At 44.4% G+C, this 23,976-nt stretch overlaps 1 protein-coding gene across 1 annotated transcript in view; it reads right to left on the bottom strand.

Annotated features, from left to right (window-relative positions):
- The window catches only part of BACH2 (BTB domain and CNC homolog 2), a 185,356-nt gene that overhangs the window by 135,755 nt on the left and 25,625 nt on the right, over positions 1-23,976 (bottom strand). The window contains exon 2 of the mRNA XM_034061062.1: positions 7,214-7,300. The gene's annotated coding sequence lies outside the window, so the exon portion shown is untranslated. The remainder of the gene's footprint in view (positions 1-7,213; positions 7,301-23,976) is intronic.

Below are 23,976 nucleotides of genomic sequence, written 5' to 3' on the forward strand. Positions count from 1 at the left end.
CTCAAGGCATACAAAATGCCTGGAGGCATTCTGTAGCCACCAAAATGCATCAAGAGCCATGATACATCCACTTAAAGCCAAATACGACCCACAAATATCTATTAAACATGAATGAATTTATCAAAGACCAACAATACATTCTTCTTAACTGCACAAAGGCTGCAAACAGGTTAAAAAAGAGATCTTTTTACAGCATGTGATCAGAAGCGACTTCTACCAACACCAACTTAGTTTATAACAGAATCAAGGCAAAAGAAATAAAGGATTGCATTTGCAGTTAGTAACGCTACAGGAACTATGAGTGAAAAGCTAATGGAGTGAACAGAGCCTTAAAATAACTTGGTATTTTTTAACACAGACTTGAAAAACCTGCCACTGCAAGGGCAGTGTCAGAGGGTGCTCACACATCCTTGCTAGAAACTCTCAAGACAACTCTCAAGGATCCCTAAGGATGCTCCAAGGGAATTAAAGAAGCCAATTTTATACATGCTGTGCTGTCTGGATTTATGTCTCACTAAACCAACAGGAAAATTTTGATCTCCAAAAGGACTTCTACCTCTGATGTGCTCCACCGAACAGAAAGGAAAGAGATTTAAGCTTGTTTGGTGTAAGGCCGACAGAGACTTTCTAGCAGAAATGGAAGTCAGCCGATGAGCAGGTGATAAGCTGCTTCCAGAGTTTCCTTTCCTTTGAGAGGAGAGGAGCGGCTGGGAGATTTTCGGAGCAGATTCTCCAAACAAGCTGTTAAGAGAAGCCGCTATCCATAAGGCTTGACAGGAGGAAAAAGGAAGCAGGGAAATCACAGTTAATGGGATTTGGCCACAACCAGAAAACAGCTAGGTTTCTGAATACATTACAAATAGTCCCGCACTTCACTGCTGCACCAGTTCATTGCTGGATGAGAAAACTTTACGGATTTAATGCCTTATGAAGCTCCACAGAAAATTAGATTAGCCTATTTAGAACAAATCTCACTTCTCTCCCCCTGGCATGCCCTGTAGATGCATACATGAAGAAGAGGAAATTGTCACCACTACACCATAGCTTCAATGATTTTCTGTAAGGAGGAAGCTGTCAGGCTAGAGATTTATTTATTTTGAGGTTATTTCTTAAGTCCCATAAACAAATGTTTGTGACATGGGGAGGTTACCACCCTGCTCACCTTAGATATCGCTGCAGAGAATTATAAAGCTTGCCTAAGTTTTCTGTGGGAGAGAATTGCTATCTGATCCTGTCAAGCAGAATAATTTGAGCTCAAATGTAGAGGGTTACTTCGCTCCCAGAGCTTCTCTCCTTAGTACAACTTCAGATCAAGGAAGGTTGTACAATTTGGGCCAGAATAAGGTCTTTGGAAGGAAATACAGTGCTCTCACACCTAGAGGAAAGCAAGCAAATCGCTGGCTATGTGTGCATTGCTATGGAAAGAGCAACCTCAATAGGAGGTCCTGAATGCCTCTCTCTGCCACCCTGGTGAGGGATGCACTGAGGACCTCCTGCTCATCCTCCAACCTCAGTGGAGAGAGCTGGTTGCTTAAGGCAGCAATGAAAGGGAAATTACCCTAGATGATGCCCTCTACCTGTGCACACTGAAGTCAAGCACAAGACGTGACACAACATGTGCAAACTCCAAACTTATGCTTCCTCAGATCCCAAAGGAGGCACCACCACATTATGTGTGAGGAGGGAAAATGCCAGCAGCAGAGAAATTTCTGGTCTTATCATGAGATAGAGGAAGAGACAACAGGAGAAGAATAGAAACGATAGGAGAAGTGAGATAAGAGCTACGGGGCTGATAGCATCTGATAGACAATACACTTTTAGAAGAAGGGGAGGAAGTTGAGCCGCCATGAAAGTGGGGGAAGGAAGACTTAAGGTTGATTTTCCCGACAGTCAGGTCACGAACAGTTCCCAAAACCTGTCTAGTCAGTCTGGCTGACTGACATGAAGATGCAAAAAGCCACACATGCAGCACCTCTGGAGCGGGAAAAGGAGATACTGAGGAGTGGGGCACCCTGCAGGGGAACTGAAAAAAACCTACAAGTCTTGTAAGTGCCATACACAGAGATGAAGCTATTGAGCTCTCAACCAACAATGAACATGAACAGTTAACAGAGGGTTATGCAGAATTGTCCACTAAAACAAAAAATCTTTAAAACTTTGGCTTCTCACAAATGCCTTTTGGAAATTGCACAGCCACTGCTGAGAGATTAGCTTTATAAAGTGAGAATCTAACTGGAATTGCAGCTCTGGGTAACTACGGGAAATGTTGCTCACAGCAACAGAGCATGTAGGATAATTAGGTATTTTGGGGAAGAAGGAAAAGAAAGTCACAGTAACTATGCAAACAGAATAAACAGAATAAATAACAATGCTGTCCTTCTCCGGGACCCTTCCGAGGATCTCAGCGCAATCTACAGCCATCCCTCATTAAAAGCTGCTGTGTCACAGCCACAGCTTATTGCATGACCTAGGTTCCAAACCTGTCTGTACTTCTCATCCTTGTACTTTTACCCCTCCGCTGATTCTCACGCAGTACATTAGCCATAAGCTGAGTGCAGGCAGGGACCTGGTTGTGGGTTTGTGCAGTGTGGGACCCCAGCTGGGACTCGGGGTGCTGCCAAGTGCTCTTTCAACATAATTAATGAGGCAGCCCAATCAAGAGACAGAGAAGACAAAAGCTTTCCACCAAGTGAGAAAACTCTTAAGTGCAAGAAATGGAGGCTCTCCCCACACCAAACGTGCTCAGCAGCACAGCCTGGCAGGGCAAGAAGATGGGGAAAGCTAAGCTGTCTTGCACACAAAGGTGTAAGTAGAAGAAGGAGGAGAAAAAGGAGAAAATACGGTCAGGCAGAGGGAGACAGGCTCCAGACAAACCCTCCCCAAAGGAAAGCAACTCAGCGGACACTGCTGGGGAAGATGCTGCTCAGCAGGGGGAATGGTCAAGTTAAAATACAAATCCACATTTACAGGCTCCCACGAGTTCCTTAACTGCAGCTGAGAATTTAATGAAATGCTTTGCATCGGACTTGTTTGATTGCATGTGTTTTCCACCAATTTCCAGTTCCAGTTTCCGCTCCTACTCTGATTTTTAATCACCACTGGGACAAAACGCTAATATTCAGATATTGCCTTGCTGAGAAAACTGGAGTAACTGGAAGTTATGTTAACAATATTTAAATACAGTCCATGTCTATTTAAAGGCTTGAACACAACTCGTTAGAACACTGCATAAATTACCCCAACCTAATTCTCCGGGATGCATCAAGATCTGAAAAACCCCAAGTTTGATGTTCTCTCTTACCACCCACTTAAAAAACCCAAAACCAACATGCTGGGGTTAGCTTAGGTTGCAAACGGTAACCAAATCAACATTCAACTGAAAAAACGCAATCTACTCCCTGATGTAATGAAGATCATGCCATAACCAGTTCAAAACCAAAACAAGAAGAGGCTCTCCCCCGCCCCCTCTGTGCACACACATCCCCATTTCTGCTGTCATTGATGCCCCAACCCAGCCTGCCTGCTCGGGATCCTGCACCGCTCCCTCCATCCCTCCCCAGTGCCTGAAACCATCCCTGGATGAAGTGAAGCGCACTGCTGCTGCCACCACCGCCGGGCTCCCCGTCCCCACCGCCCCGCTCGCGCTGGCGGCCAGACAAAGCAAACTCCGGTTGCATCACAGAGCAAACTCATTTTCCAGCAACCTCCCAGCCCAGAGTTTACCGCTACTGTAACCCGGTACTGTCAACAACGCCGCCTTTGTTGCGCGCCTGTGCGCATGGCTTGCTTGTTGCTTGGGTTCTTAAGTTTTTATTATTATTTATTTTTTAAGGAGAATTTCTGTTTTAAATGAGTAATCTTGCTTTTGAGTGATTTCTCCTCTGTGCTGGCTCCACCCTGTACTGTAAACGAGACATTACCTTATACAAGAATGAATCTGCTGCATTCCTCTGTCTAGCTGCCTCACAGCACATTTCCTACGCTCGCAGCAGCCCCAGCAGCGCACACTCTCCCACCCTCCTTTCCCCCCCCTCACCTTTTCTCTTTTTTCTTTTCCTTTTTTTTTTCCTTTTCACTGCCTCGCTGTGTTTTTGTGTAAATGATCTCACATGACTCAACAAATCCATCTGCCTGGAGCAGGCCAAGTTTGGAGCCTTCCCAGGAGGGAGGAGAAGAATTGCTTTGTGGAAAGGACCTGGAGCTTTGCCCTTTCTCTGGCTCAAATTACCCGCCTGTCAGGCCTGACGGATTTGGCTAAAAATAAAAGGAAGCGGGCCGTGAAAAGGAGATGAATGAGCTCAGCAGTTCCTTAGATAACATGGGTCTGGTGTCGCCCAAAGATCCCAGAGCAGGAACTTCGGATGCTGAGCATGTAAGTGCAGTGCTGCAGCCTAGGTGAACTTGGCTGCTTGGGGACCGAATAAAAAAGGCACAAAAAAGGGGCAAAACCAACCCTGTGCTGTTGGAAATAAACAGATTAAAGACACGCAGAACAGGAAAATTGCCTGCTGTAGGCTTTGAGCTTGTAAAAAAGGAGATTTACAGCATTTCTAGTGGGAAAACGAGGCGTGGGGAGGTGTGGCGGGGGGACACACGTGATGTCAGCCTCCCACCCTACCCGGGGAGCCTCAGCATCCTCCCTGCAAATGCCTGCCCAGCGCCCGCAGCGGGTATTAAGCACTTAGTTTGGCAATGTAATGACACACTGCAACAATCTGTAATGCGAGGCAGTCAGCAAAGCCCTGGCTCGCAAAGCTCTTTCTCCTAACCATTAACCATATGTTTGGCTCCGCCGCCGCCCAAGCGAGCGGGTGTTCCAGCGCACCATCTGGTTTCTATCCACACAAGCAACTGCAAAGCACAGAGTATTTCCCTCTGGAGCTGTGTCTTCCTCCCCAGCTCCCCCTCCCCACCCGGCCCCCCACTCCTCTGCTCCTCGTCTTCTTCCTTCACTCCCCTTCAGCAGCAGCCTGACCTGCCCACTGCAATGCCTAAAGGGCTGGGGACCAGGGCCACCCCACCAAAGGTGTGGCAGAAGAGTAGGGAGAGCAGGGATGCTACGCTGTGCTACCCCCCATGCACACACACACACAGAGGGATTGCATCCTTCATGACCAATGCTTGGGGTACCATGTTAAAAATATAGGTGTGCTCTTGACCAGTCCAGGAGCCAATGCAGTGCCCGTTGCATCTCACTCACGTACACATGCGCACAGGGAATGTTCAATTTGGATTACATCAATCCATGCCGACACTGTAGAAGGACTTCAAGAATGAACCTAGTAACAGGAGGACAATTAGCAGTGTTATCTCCTGCTCCCAAGTAGGGCTTTCTAGGCACATTGGGGGCTGGTTCCCCAATCCCACCAAATTAAGAAGATTCTGGGGGAAAAAAAAGGAGAAAAAGAGAAAAAAAAAGAGGAATGGAATGAGAGAGCTCTAAAGAAAAGGAATGACAATATTTACTTTTCCCGTGATAACTAAACAAGACCTATTGGAAACTATATAAAAGCTTTCAAGTGTAATATTTTAGAAGACCTTGCGCCATATGTTCATAATTTTATGAATTGTAACTACTATTTATGTTTTTGAAGCACTTCCATCCTTCTGTTTATTTCTGAAGTCACCTATGGGACATCAGCAGTAATTTTCCTCTCAGGTTGGCCAATTTAATACTACTCATGACCTAATGCAAGTATTCAGGGATGTAAGGAATAGGATATTAAGCAAATCCCACACTTGCTCCTTTAAAATAAGTTTATACTCTGCAATGAGTCACACATACAGTGTTTATCCAAGTTACCAGTGCTACAAGAAAAAAAAGCCCATTACATTTGCAAATACATACAAATCGCAGCTGTAAGCACCCAACTGCTTACACCAGGACTCATTTCTATGACTGGATATTGATTTTTTAATAATGTGTCATTATACCAATGTTGATACAGCAACTATCTTCCCAGAGGATGCAATTTAATACTAAAAAGAAGCTGGCTCTAGGAAATATCAAATGGGTGTTTAAGGCACCCATTCACATGCTTTAAGCATCCTTCTTGGTCATGACAACAGCGACGCAAAGCCACAACTGCATTTTTCCCACTTGGAACTAACAAAGAAAATGCAAAGGACTCGCCAGTTAAAACCAGCTCAGTCTAAGGCAACTAGCTCTGCTCATCTGCTTCTTGGTAAAATACTGCAGAACCTCTCCAATCAGTGCTGGAAACCGAGAGCCTACTTTGAAAAAGATACTTGTTTTCCAAATCTCCTCATATATGTGAGAAATCAGTGCACAGAAAAAGCACACTGTAGGCCTTTATCCTGGAATCAAATACATGAGAGGAAAACCCATATGCTTGTAAAAAGCCTGATGACTTCACTGGGACTGCCTAAGAAGTCTGAGGATAGGATCTGACCCCAATTACAAACATGGAGCACAATTTAGCACTGTAAACTTCCCCCATTTCATCTTCCATTCCCCCTCAGCGAGGGAAATAAAATGATTAAAAACAGAAGAGATGAATTTAAGCTAGCAATTGACATTGCCTACAAACCAGGATGTAAATATGCTAAAAGTCCATTATTTTAAGATAAGGTTGTTACAAACATGTTAGTAGCATGTTTAAACAGTACACAGGTTTCTGTGTCTTCGTTCACACACAGAAAACAACCAGTGGTAGTCCGCTAAAGCATTAAAGGTCTAGGTCTGGGTCTTTTAGCAGATAATGATCTGCTCTGATCCAGAAACCTTTTAAAAGAGGGAATTCAAGGGAAATATTCATAGCTTCAGAGATCTGCAGTCTGAAGGGACAGCTAATCATTTGACCTTCCTCTACAGAACAGGCATGGAGCTTCCCCACCCGCACTGATGGGGCTGTAAGAGGCTGAATTAGAGAAACTATTAGGGTAAAAAAAACCTTATCTAAAAAAAATAAAAACAAAAACTCAAGCAACCATCTCACAGCCTCAGATTCAACAGACGGACATAAGGAAAGAAGCTACTGCAGTTCCAGCAACGTTGTCCTATTCAGCATTCACCCATGCTGCGGGAACACACACCCCATCGCCTGGTCTGAATTAATGTAACAGCCAACTACTGTTTCTTGTTATACCTCTTGTCACCTTCCTCTGCTCCTCAGTCCCTGACAAAAGGCGCTGACAGCCTGAACCCTCGCCAGTTGTTAAAGCATAACAAAAAGCAGTGTCACATCATTACCTGAATCCACCGAGTCCTCCTGCCAACAGCGATGTTTACGCAATCACATTTTTCTGTTTTTAAAAACTTCTCTCCTGCCTCATCGCTCTGTGTGAAAAACAACACAAAAAGAGAAAATTCATTTACTGCGCATTGTATTATATCTATTATTCATGTTACAGTGGCTGGCTTTCCCAATGGATATTTAGGTCTTCTGTTTTCTGCCATGTTTCATGAAGATGTTACGCAAGAAAGAAGTTCTTTCCCCAAAATTCTCATTGACCACATAGAAGTGACAAAGAGAAGTCTGGGGGGCAGCCACGGTACCACAGCCCATCACTTGCGGTTCTTGTAAGTGTTCATTGCAGGACAATGAAGTTCTCCTGCACCCAAATCCTCTGCCCTCTCCTGCCTGGCAGCACCAGGACCAGCACCAAGCAGACATTCAGTGCACCAAAAGCAGAAATACGGGAGAAGAGGGAGCTACTTAAGTTTCTTTTCGTTTCAACAGTAAATACATGTCACTTAGAACCACAGCAGCAATGTAAAAATACTTGCAAAATTACACTGATTACTTAATCTACAGCTTCCCTGAACTTTGCACCTACAACACTATTTCCGCAGTAACTCCACTTAAAATTCTTGAAAGGGTCTGTGTTTACTCCTCACTTCACATATGAGTAGCTTCGAGTTTCAGTGTCAAATTCTCCTACCAATACACCAGTAAACCAAAATGTACACCTCACATAAGAAATTTCCACAGTTAAATAGGGAACAAAAAAAAAAGCCCATATGGTAAAAACCCAACTGAAGATACAACCTCTAAAAAACCCACAAGCCTCCCTGAATGGCCAGAAGACACATCACAGATAAAGAAAGAATGCCACTGGATTTTCAGTACTGGAAACGCCATCAATGTCAGTATTTCATTGCTTTCTCTGAAAGCGTACAAAACAAACCACAAAAGGAGATGCAACTCAACCATCTGTAAGTGATCTCTTGCGCACCTTCAGAAGGGCACATGAATCAAACACAGCCACACAGCATGGGCTAGGGGGATATGGCTGTGACACCCTTCCTGCTATTTCAGGGCTCGGGCATTTGGCATACTCTGTCCATCATCAACATGGATGTCTGCCAGAAAGTTCTGTTTTCAGTCACAGTGGTCTGACTGAGCTATTCCTGAGAAAGTGGCTGGAAAGACTCAACAAATTCCGGCAGCAGAGAGTTTAAACTTCAGACTAGCCATGTGCCTGCCACACAAGGCAGAGTATGGTCAAGCCCAGGGCTGAGGAGAAGAGAGGTAGCCTTTGCCTCCGGCATCTGCTCCCAACTAGGTTGGGCCATTTCCCAAGCAAGGACAAGGACTGAAGCTCTCTCCTGTTTCAGGTGACCTCCTTGCCACAGCCCCAGCAGCCTGGAGCCATCTATACTCAACACAGAGCAGCCAAGAGCTGGGCTAGGGGGTGGCAGGGAAAAAATACATAAGAACAAGAAATTTCTCTTAATGGGGATGGAAAATTGGAGGTAGGATAAGGAAAGAACAGCACTGTTAGCTGCACAGGGGCTGTGCAGCCACAGCACTGCCAATGAATCATATTCAAGCCTCTACAACACTGGAGGACACTGTTCACCATTTGTTTGCTTCCTGCCTTTCTTCTTTGGTGTACAAAGAGAACATTGATGAGTGAAGCACTGAAAAGGGAAGAAAATGTGGTGGGTAAGCACTGCCTACAGCAGCTCACTTTGCCCTCTCCTGTCACACTTGGCACATGGGACAGACCTGAGCTGAGCATCAGGGCTATAGGATAAAAGAGCAGGACAACTCTGACAGATGTTGACAGTGAAGACTGCAGCCACCCTGCCACTCCCTGCTACCCCTCTCAGCACTCGGGCAGATGAGCCATGCCCTGGAGAGCTGACACACTGCTCCGATGCACCACTGCTCCAGTCATTTAAACCCAGCGTTTCCCAAGTGGCCATTAATGGCAAGTTCCTAACCAACCTGAAATCCCGGCTTCTCTCAAGCAAAACTAATGAACAGTCATAGCGAAGAGAACCATACTCCCAGCACATGAAACACTACGTGGTGTGCAGACATCTCAGCAGCAAGGCTGTAAGATCCTCAAGATCCTTTGTCCTCTTGTTTTAACTCTCTTCCTGTAAAAATGCGGCAATGCTTCCAAAATCATTTGTTAAACCCTCAAGCCTGACACTGATAAACAGAACAAGTTTGTGAGGAAATGACAAACTTCTTCAGTTTGTGTGTACTGTGCCATAAATAAAAGCCCAGGGCTAAACACCAAACAGGGGGAAAAACCAAGATGCTGAACAGGGCATCAGCCCAGGGCTATAGCTTTACACTCAGTGCTAGGCAAGGGACTTCTAGGAAGAGCGTGATCACATATTTAGAAATGTAATCAAAAACTGTCCATGCATCTATAAGACTTAAAATTAGGTCTGCACAAATCCTTTTTATATCTCACTGAGTCACACTCTGACCTTAATTATATTGTAATGTTTGTGTACAAAAATAAAATGAACAGCAAATAGCTGAAACCACCCTAGCTATTATGCTGCCTTAGACATTCGTAGTGCACAACAGAGTACAGGTCTACAGTCAACCAAAAGCACAATGCCGAAAGACAGACCTTAAAGGTAAATAATTCAGGGCTTGAATTCTTTAAGGTAAATAATTTAGGGCTCTGATGAACTCGCTGACTGAAAACAGGGAGTTCCACTGCTAAGAACCCTCTAAACTGCCCTACATCCAATCCCCAGGAGTGCAGAGCAGAAAACTGTCAGTAAAAACATGCTTCAAATATTCCTGGCTACAGCAGCAAGGACTCTAACACAAAAGGAGTCCTGGGCAGGAAAAGGCAGCTTCACAGTTTGGTTCCAGTGCTCTGTACTGCTCCCATGAGCTGCTGAAAAGGAGGTGCAATTTCAGAAACACCACTTGGGCAAGCAGTGAGATGGTCTGTGAAGCAAGCTAGTCATCCCATGCTCTGTCTCACTGGAAAAACCCTTCAAGGGTAGCCAGCAGAGAAGTTTGGTCCAAAGGTGCTAAAACCACATGTGGCTATGGGCTCTTTGCTAAATAAGGCAGCCTGTAGATTAAAAGGAACCAAAGCTCTGACTCCTCCTTACTTCACAATCTCTCTTCTGATCCTCTTACAAAATTGGCTATGGTCAATTTATCATCACCTGGGAATTCCTGTGTATCCATCAAAAGGCATCTCAGCCACACAAAATCCACCAACAAACCACGGTATCAATACTTATCGATTCTTAAACTACCAGCAAGTGCCAGCCTTCCCAGCGTACACCCTCTAGTTCCAAGGAGTCATTCACAAGCAGCTACTATTCCTGACCAAGCAAGGGAACTGTGTTAAAATGGAGATACAGTGAACTGCCAGTTATACAATGTTGTCGCTGCTAAACAGACTCCTGAGGATTTTCATGCTGTCTCACACACACACATACAGTAGTACGTAAAAACACCCTGGAGTTGCCGCACACCCTCGTACAAGACCTACTTGAAACCAGACTGTGGAAGAAAACTCCGCCTTTCGCCACCAGTCACGTCAGCAGCAATAGCCAAGGCGCTGCAAAGCTGCTGACGAGCCTGGAAACCACACAGGAGCATGCCCACGGAGGAGCAGTTGAGAATGCAACTGCTGTTTCTGCTCCATGCCCAGTGGAGATGAGATCTCATAGCCAGCAGAGATCTGGGTCACCACCAAGAGGCTGGAGTTATCCTGCCATCATTCTCTAGGTAATGCTCCCAAAAGGGAAAACAAATCTGCGGCGAGGCTGCATCCTCTGAGATCCTGGGTGCAAAACAAAAGCCACCACCAGTGGTTGCTTTGGCCCCTGGCAATAACCTCCTATGAAAAAAAGCCAACCAGCATGTCTTGTGTGCAAACTATTCTGCAGGAAGAGTTTGTTGTAAATATGAGGTTCAGCTTGCGGTGCCTCAGGAGCTGGCAAACACAACTCAGTTGCTGAAGTCTGCCTCCCAAACACCAGGCTAAAAAGTACTTGTTTGTCTATCCTGTATTTCAAAAATGAAAACCCAAACATGGGGAAGGACAAAGCAAGAAAGGCAATGAAGTATGAATTTTAAACCTGAGATGTTTGTGAAAAATAAACGTGCTGAGTCTCCACATAATCAAGTAGCTGATACCTATCCAGGCACAGGACTGAAAACCAAACCAGCTTTCCAAGCTCTGCTAACCAAAGCTTTTACAATCTTCCTGTACACCATTTCCCTGTTTACGTCTCATGGCACTAGAGTTCAACTTCTGGAGAAACACGAATGGTGAACCTCGAAAGTGAAATGTGATATTATTTACAGAATAAGGGAGCACACTGTTTGCAAGAATCCATAGCCACACACATCCCAATCCTGTTCCTCAGTCCAACACCCACTTCTGAAATCCTGTACCAACCAGATTAGCCGATGTGCACATGCTTGCGCTCTTGCGGAAACAATAGTCTCTTTCAGCCCGTGCAGTCTTCTGAAGAACCAGGCGAAAACGTCATGGGAAAAGTTAGGAAATATCTGCAGAAAACAGTCCGCAAGATGAAAGGCAGAACAGGCCTTTTAACTTGTATGAAGTACATAACATGGAGGAGAAATGCACAGCTCTGTTACCTAGCTGCTCTGCCAAAGGGCTTTGCTTCCCCAGGATGGAAAAGGGGGTTAAAACAACTCTGGAAAATAAAACACTCGGCAGAGGAACAACTCCCTTACAAACAGATCACTGCAGGCGAAACCCAGCTTGGGGAGCTGCGTGGCAGATTGAGGAGCTGATACCCGCTCCCCTTACACGCAGGGCTCTACTGTTGACGGCAGGAATCTTGGCAGGCAGGATGAATCCTCCTGCCCCCGGTGCACAGCACTCCTCCCTTCGCTTCCCTCCCAAACAACGCTCTGCTACTGTGGAGGGCACAGCACTACTTCTTAATTAATCTAGCACTAGGTCTGAGCTGCCTCGGGGTTAAGCTAAACATCTTCTGTCTTTAACCACTACGGCAGAAGTGACTATAGAGAGAAACACTCTGCCATAAGGATAGGGAATTGAGGACAGAAAAGAAGCCGCAACAGAGCCGTCCCTGACCTCTCAAAATTTTGCCTTCAGAAGCAAAAAAAAAAAGAAACTGCATTTTGAATCAGCAGGGAAATGGGGCAGGGTGACTTGCACTCAATAACATTATGGCTGGGAATATCACATAGAAGACATTCTGGAGTCGTACCTTCCACCTTCTGTTCCAAACTGCAGGTCTCCCAAAACCCTATCAGAAAAAAATATACCCCTCCCCACTCCCAGGACAGCACTAAGCACTGAGAGACATTCGCAATGAATACAGTTCTACAAATTGTTTTTGCTCCTCTCGCAAGGGGCTGTAGAACTCCTGCAGGAAACAAACACTCTGTATCAAAGCAGATTTTCTCTGCATGCATTCACACTGCCTGTTATTTTTAATTGTCTGGTATGCATCTTCCTACAGGATTGCTTATGGTAAAGGAAATACTGACATTAGGTCTGCAAAAACCAATGTCTCCTGTCCTGTGCAGACACCACAGAGGTTAATAGTGGCAATCGTGGCTAGCACTCTGCCTTTGCCTGGTGCCAAGCAGACCATATAACTGTTGGCATCTTACCTGTCACGGGTACTTCTCCTCAACTCACACTCACTCTCTGCAGGATTTTACTAAGCAGTTCATCTAAACCTGATGCTAAGTACTTTTTCAAACTGCAAGAGTGAGTCAAAGTATAATCTGATGTGTCTAATTGCACAGACACCATGAGAATATGGGAACTGATTACAAAAGAATACAAGTTGCTTTTTCATTTCACAGCTCCAAGAGCCAAAAAGGGTGTGTAGGACCCCAATATATACTAGATGCTTTAAAGTAAGGTGGAAAAACTCATGTGGACACATTTGTTCATCGTGAAAGCTTCCCAACAGCTATCAACTGGCCCTGCTGTAGCAAGCAACCTTGCTCTGCCTCCAAAAGATTAAAAGCATACTAGAATGCGAGTATTCACAGCTTCCATGAACATGTATAATCCTGCTTTCAATCCTGCTCACCTTTCCTGAAAATAAATATGGCAATCCCATCAATACAATGTGAGAAGGCTTCAAAACAGAACTCCTTTTGTTACATACATTCTTGTATCTATCTAAAAAAAATGTTTTACAGAAAAATAATTTGTTCCACATTCAACACAAGAAATGGAAGAGCAAAAGTTTTTCACTTGTTTGTAGAGTCTTGAGTCAGTTCCTTCAGAAATTTTCATTCAGAATTTTTGTTCGGATTTAAAAAACACATTTAAAAGGCTTTTGCCTCAGCTACTACCCTTCCTGCTCTAGGAAACCACTGCCTACACCAGCCTTGAGCTCAGCACTAAAAATCACTCGCTCCCGCATGGGACCATGGAGATGATACTTAGCCCATTAAGTATCCCACTGTCTTCCTTATTACTCTGGAAGGGTACAAGTGAATGAACCACTTTTTCTGAACACCACTTTCTGCTTTTATTGAGTACTTCAGTTACTGGTTCCATCTGCACCTCCTTGCCCTTCGAGGCATCAGTTTAAGGTTGCTGGGTCTGATTCCCGAGTACCCAGCTGCAAGACTCTTCGAGGAAAAAAGGTTGGAAGCTATCAGCCCTGTGAGAAAACATGCATTTAGTCCACAATCATGGGCTCCTGAAGCACAGCTGTTAAGCGCAAATCTCAGTTTCTGAAATTTTCTTTCTGTTGCCTCATTATCTTTACTACATGCCAGCAGAAACCAGAGTCCCCGCAGGCAGAGGGAGGAAGTCTTTATGCTTCCAGCTGCATCTAATGCTGGCTAGTCAACCAGATGCAAAATGTTGTATCAACCTGATGTTTCACTTCAAAGTCTCAAAATATTTCTCTTACTGCTGGGACTAGGTGCTTGTGGTTTGAGTTATCACTGGGGAAATGGAATCTCACAGCCAGCATTTCAGATTACTTCCCAACACCGCCAAGCTGCCCTCAAAAGAAGAAAACAACCAGAAGATGTCAGATACAAAATGGCTTAAATCAGATACATAGAATATATTCTGTAATTAACAAAGTTAAGTGCAATTAACTGAAGGCTGAAGCTCCCAGCAACTCATCCTTTTAATCTTAAGAGTAAGATAGGATCCCTAAGAACTGGCCAAGAGGTCCAGGCCACTAAATTTAATCCTGCAGGTGCTGACTTCAGGCCGTTGTTGTCTTCCAGCCAGACTATTCCAGTTAAGCAGCCTTTAATACTTTCAGCAGAATCCACAGACTTAAACTTCATTTTTTAAAGTGTAGTCATGCACAGAGAAAAAAAACATCTTAACTTGCCAAGGAAGAAGAGAAATACCAGATCAATGTGCATACAGTCTCAGAACTATAACCCTAATCCCTCTCTTGCTAAGAAATCTCTTTCAAAGAAATGTTTATGTTAAAATTTAAAGTTATGTTCAACATTAATCTTACGGAATTTTACAGCAGAACGTACCAATTTTAAAAGGATTCTACAGTTTTAATGAATTCCTAGAACCCATAGACAGAAATTAAATGGGGGGGTACAGTGTTGGCTAGACATATTTCAATATTTGTTACCATAGAAACAAGCCAGCAGATTTAGGTTTTGGAGTTATCCTTGCTATAAAATATTAAACTTCTTACAGTTTTTGCATATGTATATTATGGCAAGAACACTGTCAATCCTGATAAAGCCCAAAGCATCTTAATTATTTAACAAGATTTTTTTTCTTCTTTTTTTTTTTTTTTAAACAGAGTATCTTTTATTATTTTTTTTCCTTCAATAGACTGTATTTTAAAATCTTTCAACACTTCCAGAATACCAAAAGAGACACTTCTGGCTGACAGAATAATATACAGGAGATGCATGGGAGATAAAGACTTATTCCTCCACAATGCTGCAGAGAAGTGATAGATAAAAGGCACATATATTCTGATAAAGATGATTCAACAGTAATGATAAAAATTATACCAATTAGCAACTGTGATAACTGAAGTGGCTAAAAGTACATTAAATATCATGTTTCATTTGAAAGAGCGTTCAGACTTCAAATTTGGTATTTTGTTTTCAGCCCAAGCAATGGGGAAATGTTGAAGTACAGCATTTAAGTGATTGAGATAACATCTCAACACTTCAACACTATGAAATACTCCTGGCAGATGCCTGAGAAATGAAACAAACGCATTGTCCTTTCACGCTTCAGGAAAGCATCAACGGTTGTGTTCAACATTTAGCACAATCAGGACACAGAAGGATCAGCAATTCAAACAATAAGGAAAAATGGAGGTTTACTCCAGCAAAACTCCTTCAAAAAAGGAGAAAAAGTTTGTTTGGACAACTGGCATGGTGGAGGGGGCTGACAGCTCAGCTTGCCATCCAGAAGAGTCCCAAACATCATGGTTTGAGGGGATGCAAGCTCAGCCCGGAGCAGTGGGAAAGATCAACACTTCGGCAAGCCAAGCCCAAATTCACCACTGCCAGGACTGGATGTGTGCAAGTGACTTTGACCCTGATTCCACAGCCAAAACTGGTTGTATGTTGTGGCCCTCACTTTTTGTTTGGATTCAAGAAACTCTGTTTACTGGAGGCTTGACACATGATGAGGCTTCCACATGATGAAACATTGAAAAACTTGGGAGTGAAAGTCATAACCCACACAGTTGTTTCGGTACTATATTCCAGGACTGAAGTGGACCAGGTAAAACACCAACAGAAGCAAAGCAAACCAGAACAAAGTACAGAAACTGAGCAAGACTAATTCTTGGAAGAAGAGGGTGTTTTAAACAATGCTTTTTATGAATTGTAAACATAAGCAGTGGGACTACCATTTCCTAATGCTTCTGAGGTCAGTTCTCAAACACAGGCTCTCAAATAGGCAATTAGATGTACGCAGTCCTTACACTCACATGTATACTATCATCTTAGAAAAGCCCAATAGCTCAAGCCTCTTTAAAAAAAAAGGAAAAATTTATTCTTGAAGGCTTGCAAGACAAACCTTTAACTAATGGAAAAATCGTCAACACTTTAAAAGAGGAAAATGGTTAAGATGGCTTAATTTTAAATGAGTAAGAATTTAAATGTCACTTCCTGCATGTGACACAGATTTGAAGAACCTTGCATTTTTGTTTTCTTTGGTGTGGTTAACGGTGGAATCTTTGTAGAATACATTTCTATGGCATTTACAGTTGCATGTTTATGTTCAGCAACTGCTTTACATAATTCTGAACACAAGAAAAGCAGAAAGGGATTTTTACTCCATGAAGAGAGAGAGAGATCTAAAAAGTAGCATGCTACTTACTAGGGCTTTCACAGAAAGAAAGGCTGGAGAAAAACTATCCCAACACTCAAGGGAAAAATGCACAGTTTCCTTTCACTGACAGCTGCAGCGAGGTACAATGAATTTATTTTATCTGAGCAGCTCTGTATGCACATTAAAGGCAGGGCAACACGATGTGCTGCAGAGAATTTATCCACACGAATCCACAAAGGGCACCACTATCAACCTGCAGTCAAGAGGTGGGAAGTTATTCAGATGTCTGAATAAGTTCTGGAATTATAAAAGATGCAGGCAGCACATGTTGTCAAAGATACGGCAATGCATACACACATTCAAACCCAGAGCTATAAGCCCACTCAACATGCTCCCATGTACTCTTCAGGCCAGGTTTGCTCCCTAGAGAGCTGTACACCACTGGACACAGGGCTCCAGGGTATTAATTTCCAACTGCTGCTGCAGGTGTCAACACCTCAGTTCACCCCCTCATCCTTCTTGACAACCATTTTGCAAGTCAGGGGCTGGTTTGAAGAATCGCTTAAAAAACGTGATGTGGCTTTTCTGAAGTTTTATGTGGAATTCATGTATACAAGTAAAATAAAGAAGAGAGAAGTCTACATATGTGCTGCAGGTGTATCCTGGAACAAAAGTGCTATCATTCAACCAGACTGCTCAACTGACAGACTCTGCTGTGTCACAAAACATAAACACCCCGAGAAACACATCCACACAGCAATGGCTTTTTGGTAAACACCTCTCCCATTTAAGTGACATTGTCGCACCATTAGGGATGGCTTGGGTTGCCCTCCTGTGGTGGCAGGACAGCATGCCCCATGCCTGGGCTCTGAATGGGGACATGTCAGCACTGGGTGCATTAAGGAAAGGGGGGACAGCAAAACCCTTGCAGCAGCACTGCTGAACTGAAGGAAGGTGTGCTCTAGTTTTGGGTAACATGGCTCCATTTGGTGTGCTCAAAATAAATGTTTTAGAAAATAAACCAGAGAGATAAAACAGGAGATGGCGTTCCTCTGTCTTGTCACACAAGAAGAAAGTAGATTTCAGCCAAATAAAACCTCATAAAATAATAAAATGGTTTGTGTTGGAAGAGACCTTAAAGCTCATTCAGTTCCAACCCCCTTGCCATGGGCAGGGACACTTCACACCAGACCAGGTTGCTCAAAGCCCTGTCCAACCTGGCCTTGAACACTGCCAGGGATGGGGCAGCCACACCTTCTCTGGGCAACCTGTGCCAGTGTCTCAGCACCCTCACAGGAAAGAACTCAGCACATGTAAAAGAAAATACTCTATTCAACATACAATTTACCCAATTCATTCCCTTTTATACCAGGGAGGCCAAGAGTCCAGCTGGATTAATGGAGAATGAGTTTCCCATCTCCTCCAGACTTCGGAAAAGAATATAAACATATCATGATCCACCATGTCTTCACTTGAGTAATTAAACAGTAAAGCCACCATACTCTGCTGGGATGTTGTATTTGCCATCTCAGGAGGGGCAGGAGTACTGCTGCCTCCTCCTGCATCTTGTGGATGGTCACCAAAATAAAGAAAGGGGATTGTACACAGAGAGAGATCCGAACTAGCACAAAAATGCATACTACTCTATTAATATTGGAAAATTAACATGCAAGAAAGTTGATGAATGGGAAGGATTAAATATAGAACTAAAAATAAGCAAAATGATTAATTGCTAGGAAAGGGAACTGATGATTTATGGAGGAGAAAATCAGTAAGATTTTGGAAAGTAAAGGGAATCAGCAGCGGGTCAGCTGCAGGGTGGGACCATCTGGTGCATATGAGCCATGGGCAATACAGGGCTCATGCCCCTGGCTCCGGCTGCCCCTCTCTCCTCCCAGCCTCGGCATGTGTGGAGCAGACACAGCCAAAACAGGCGGCATTTAGAGGTTACTGGCTGAAAATAACCAACTTTAAAAACAGTAAGCTGCAATTGGTTTTAAATAATACCCCATAATCTGAAACAAAAGAAACTGGTCTCTTCACTCAATTAAATGCTTCCATGCGGTCTTGCAGTGGGATGGTGGTAGCACCATCATGCTCACATCCTCGTATTCCAGCGCTTTCTAGACATTTGTAAAAATAAATGCATAGCTGTTTAACACTGTTTTCATTTATCTTAAGAAGGGATAAATAGTAATGGAAACAAAAGGCATTTTTAGCCTATTTAGTTTTAATTTGGGGTTATAGCATCTCAACAGTAACCCACGCTTTTTGTCCTATGTTTCCCTGCTTTGCAACCATTAAGATAATCAAACTCTTCTGCAGTTGGCATGCAACTGACAGGCACCCCAAAGCAGCATAAACCCGAGCAATAATCCACATCTAAAAGTCTATTATGATCAGCCACTTGCTCGGTGTCTTCAATCCATTTGCTTTTGTGGGGAATGTTAATACAGAGGAAAAAAAAAAACCCACCCAGATATGCTGTGAAACCGTAAAAGCACTTCTCATTTTAGCATAACACCTGCTTGATTTTTTTTTCTAACTTAATGCCATTTTTAAATCACGTACAAAAACACTTTTTTTCAGTTAAAAAAGAAAAAAATGATACAACTGACTACATCCTCTTTGGGTTACGCTCATGAATGAGCCACTGTCTGCATTAGAAACAAGCACCTGGATGAATTCATGGGCATCCAGCAAAGCCCCTTGGTTTCCTTTCCAAACACTAATTTACAAAAGACACTGTCAAATCCCAGCCTGTGAGTGGCCTCACTGTAACATACAAAATCTTATGGGTGGAAGCGATGACGTGCAGGAGGCAGAGGGGCTGCTCACTGTGGTGAAGGCCAAGGCTCCAGCTCACAGCAGCTATGCACGGGAAGGAGACCGCTCCCTCGCCCGGAGAGGTTATTAAGACACCAAAGCAAATGCTTTTCATACTTTTCTGAAGGTCCATTATGAAATACTGTGCTGAACACTCATTAAGGAGCAATTCTGCACTATCTTCAGGAGATCTTGTGCTTCCTCATACAAGTCTTTATGTGGGCTCATCCCCTTCACAGCCAAATACTGTCTGCACAGGGTAAACAGCAGGACATGGATCCACAGCGTCAGCCAGGAATGAAGCTGTCTGAGACTGTGGGGAAGCATCAGCACATTTCAGTTCAAGCACAGTCTTCTTACTAAACAAATGACCCAACATTTCAGCAGGGACCCTTCCCACCACCCTTCATTTCACATGGCCCAGCTCCCACACATTCTAGGCAGAAATTTCCCATCCTTTGCTACCCAGAGGAAAGGACAAGCTCGGAAGAGCTGTCACTGCATCGCCAACACACCCTGGGGGGCTTTAAGCTCTGGAAGAGGGCTGAGACAAAACTCACACAGCTTTCTGTGCCTCTGGCTCCCATCTCTTGCCTTCACAGGTTCTACACTGTCCTCTCTTCCTCTCAGTCCTCCAGAACGACATTTTGGGGGGTTCTCCTTTCTGAACATGAGGATACTCAACACTGTTCACAAAGGACTCCAGCTGCTCCTGCTCCACTGAAGGAAGATTCAGAGCCAGGGTTTAAGGAATACATCACCTTGATACATTTTTCTTGCTAAGGTCCAGTTTTACTCATTAGCCTTTTGAAGAAGCATCTATTCAGTCATCTCCAGAGAGTATGGTGAACTCTATACCCTCTGCCGTATATAAAGGGTAAGATTTAGAGGAATAGCACACATTAACTGCTGTAACAGAATTCTTCATGAAGAGAAGTAACAGATTTAAGAACCTGATTATGTAGGAATCAACATACAAACTTCAAAGTTTCAAGAAATGCACCACTCAGTTTAATGCTGTATGCTACAACAGTGTTTTCCACTCAGCAGCACTATACAGTCCCCCTATTAACTAAATAAACTTCCATATTTGATTTAATGGGAAGCAGTTCTTCTAAACAACTATCTGAGGCAAGAAGGTTTACTTAAGCTGCCAAGTATTTAAATGAAACTGAAAAATCAGAATAGGCATAACAGATTTCACAAAAGGGCAGCTATAACAACAGTTTAAGTTGAAGCGGCCAGTAGATGAAGCAATAGAAAATTGGAAGCAACTACCATATAATATTCAAGAAATATTAAGTCTTAAGTGAAGACTCAACACAGCATTCACACAACACGTGGTGATGAAGAGCACATACTTTGCATAATCAGCAAGAAGGTATTTCAAACACAGCCATCAAAACAGGAGACCGGTAATGCCACACTGAGGAGAACTGGCTGCAGAAGAGCAGCGCTGGTAGCTTGGGCAGGGAGGGACTGGGTGCATGTGCCTGTGCGTCAGCCTCACCACCAGAAGAGGAGGTAACAGCTACTCACAGCCCTTCAGCTCTCCTGAAGAGTGCCCACGCAGTAGAGGCATCTGCTTGCTGCCAGTCCCAATAGTTACGCATAGCTTTGGCAAATACCTGCCCATGAAGCAGCACCTCTTGGTAAAACCAGGAGAACCACAACCTGTGCAACCAGCAGAATCACAGCACCTGATCAGTGCCCACTCCTGCCACCCTGGGGAGCCAACTTCACCCTCTAGGTTTGTGTTGACCCAAGCAGGCACAACACCAGCCTCTGAGGGCACCCTCCCCACTGGCTTCCTTCAGACTGGGACATCATGGTCCAGCTCCCCTCACTCCCTGACCAGCACTGTCCTCTGAGGCTCCTAGCAAGCTTAAGCACAGGCTTAGGCTGAACTTCAGGCCCACAAGTTTACTTTTTCCAAGGCACAGAGGAATAACTCAGACCTATGGATGAATTTTATGTGAGCTCTAGAAACCAACTTTTACTTCGACAAGTACCAGATGTGCACAGCCAGACAAAACAGCAATTCCCTACATGCTCTATTCTTTCTTTCAGCTGATGCAGAGGAAGATACAGCAAGTATTCTTTGGACATCACTTCTGGTCCAGAATCACAGGGCTCCTCCTCTATGTCAGGGGCCAACAGTGTCTGCTCTTCCTGCCCTGCTTCTCACATCAACAGTGAGCCCCTTTACTACAGAACCACCCCTGGCAGCTCCTCTCTGGACTTACGCAATTGCTCACACATTCTCCGTGTGTGAGAGAGAGTGGAGAGTCCCCGTTCATGATCCAAAGGAAAAGCAAGGAGCTTGCCAGCTGCATTTGAAAGAGACAGCAAGAAGCCTGATGATAATGAAGTGCCATGGTTTTCTGTCTCAGCTTCAGGCAGAACTTCAAGATGACAAAAAAAATCATCCACCCCATCGCAGATGGAGATGCCAAGAGACCATTTTCCTTTGTTTTTCTCCTATGTTAAATATTTCAAGAGCATGAAATAGCATCTTTTTTCTTTCAACTGAACTGTGCTTTGAAGTACCACCACACTTACAGTGTGGGGCCTGGCAAACTTGGATGAAAACGGTCGATGAACTTCAGGTATTTTTGTTTTGCTGTTCTTACGTTTGATGTTTTGGAACCTGAAAATGTTGGAATGTGATTGCTATTCTTGCACGATCAGCCCTCAAACACTGCAGGGTTACACACAACATGCACAGCGCTGTTTACTGGATCAAGCCCACAAAGTTGTTATCTGGAGAAAATCAGTTCCTGCATGATAGTTATTACAGAACATTGCTTTTAATTTGCACAAGGAAAAAGTGTGTTCTCCCCAGACTTATAAAATGATCTTTTACTATTACAGCCTTTTGTCTTCTTAGGAGGGACGAGGAACAAGCATTTTAAAAAATAAAAAAAAAAAGAAAGCTGAGATAATGTGAGAAACCAGCTGATTTTTAACCAATAGACATAGAGTCCAGTGGAAGTCATGGATACACTTGGGCATTCCTTCAGTCTGCACAGTCTGGGAGCTCTACACCCAACTTCACACCCTGGCCTGTTGGGCATTATCCAGCCAAATTACATGGAATTAAATCCCAGAGGATGTAGAGAGGAATGGGCAGGAAAGGGAACCTGCTGGAGACACCACCAGGACTTTTAAAGCAGATGATGGGGCAGCTGTTGATCTGGAGGGCAGCTTGGGGGTGCATCCCCTCACTGCAGAGGTAATGGGGACTAACAGGAATGACACAGAGCTCATGAGGAAAGAAGTTGGAAGAATTAGTCAAGCATCTGTGCCTCCAACTCTGCTACATGAAGGTAATCTGTCTTGAATCAGCTTTGAGCTTGTCTAGAAGCAGGCACTGAGCATGGTTTTCCATGTGAACACCAAATCTGTGCTGGATCATCCAAGTGGTAAGGTTTTCCTTTCCTGGCAGGCTTTCTGGGGGGAGGCCCAGGGCAGGTAGGCACAAGGCTGTGTGATGGAGCCCGAAGGCAGCATCCCCCACCCTAGAGCGTGCGCCCAGGCAGGACACAGGGACACGCATGCCCAAACCGGAGCTCACCCTGCAAACCTGGCACGTGCATCTCTCAGGTGCAGTTTGTTTCTCATAAGCTGATTAAAGCCAATAGGTTTGTGCTTGTATTTACTGAAACACTACACGTATTTTGCCTCTGCCTGTCACACTCTGCCCGCTCTGAAGAGTGGGCTGCACGCATTCCAGAAGTGCCAGCCAGCCCCATGCAGCTTGGGTCTCCCTGTGGCCACTGGTGGCCTTCAGTCCATCCCACACAGGGGCTATCCTGACCCGATCCTCACCAGCTAATGCTCCTCACTCACAAGGAGCACCCCGGTGCCTCCTCCCTTCCCATCTCCATCAGAGCAGACACACGTCACACCACCCAGCTTACTGCTTCTCCTCTCCAAGGCCAGCCATAAGAAGGAACTAATCCTCTCTAAGCCCCAGGAAGGCAGGTAGCTTCCATTTTACATGCACAGAAATGGAAGAAGGGGTGAAAAAGTTCAGCCTGTTTCAGTCAGTACATCCCTGAAGGTCAAGCAGAGCACTGGTAAGCACTTTAACTTAAGCTCTTAGGCAACACAGGCTAACCTACCAAGTAAGCCCTACAAGCAGGCACTGAATGTTTACGACATATTTGTTTACGTGACACACAAAAAATTTACTCTGTCATTTCTCCGGGTATGTTCATTCTTCTGTAAGTCTGTGTGTGCTCACTTGTGGCTTCATCCTCTCTTAATCTCCAAGCTAATTTCAGCCAAAGAACTGACTGGAGGCAACAGGACCAATCCAAGGAGCCCTGTGAGCTTCCTTCAGAAATCTCTGCATGGACTACATGAGCCACACTCCCCACTCTCCCAGCCTAATGCCACACAAGAGAAGCAGGAGGACAAACGACTGCTGCAGGATGCCATTTGCAGAAAGCCTGAGGTAACCTGCTGCAAACCTCCCCAGCACGGGAACTCGGCAGCCCGCTGCCAGCGTCACCACTGGACATCCCATGGATTACTTGCCCTCCGGGCTTCTCACACGCGTGGTTATTACGTAAGGTCATGTGCTCCGACACGTGTGTTCCTCGAAGTGATGGGCTCCCTGGACTGCATCCAGAGGATCAA

This window comes from Melopsittacus undulatus, chromosome 3 (genome assembly GCF_012275295.1).
Source record: "Melopsittacus undulatus isolate bMelUnd1 chromosome 3, bMelUnd1.mat.Z, whole genome shotgun sequence".
Taxonomy (NCBI): domain Eukaryota; kingdom Metazoa; phylum Chordata; class Aves; order Psittaciformes; family Psittaculidae; genus Melopsittacus; species Melopsittacus undulatus.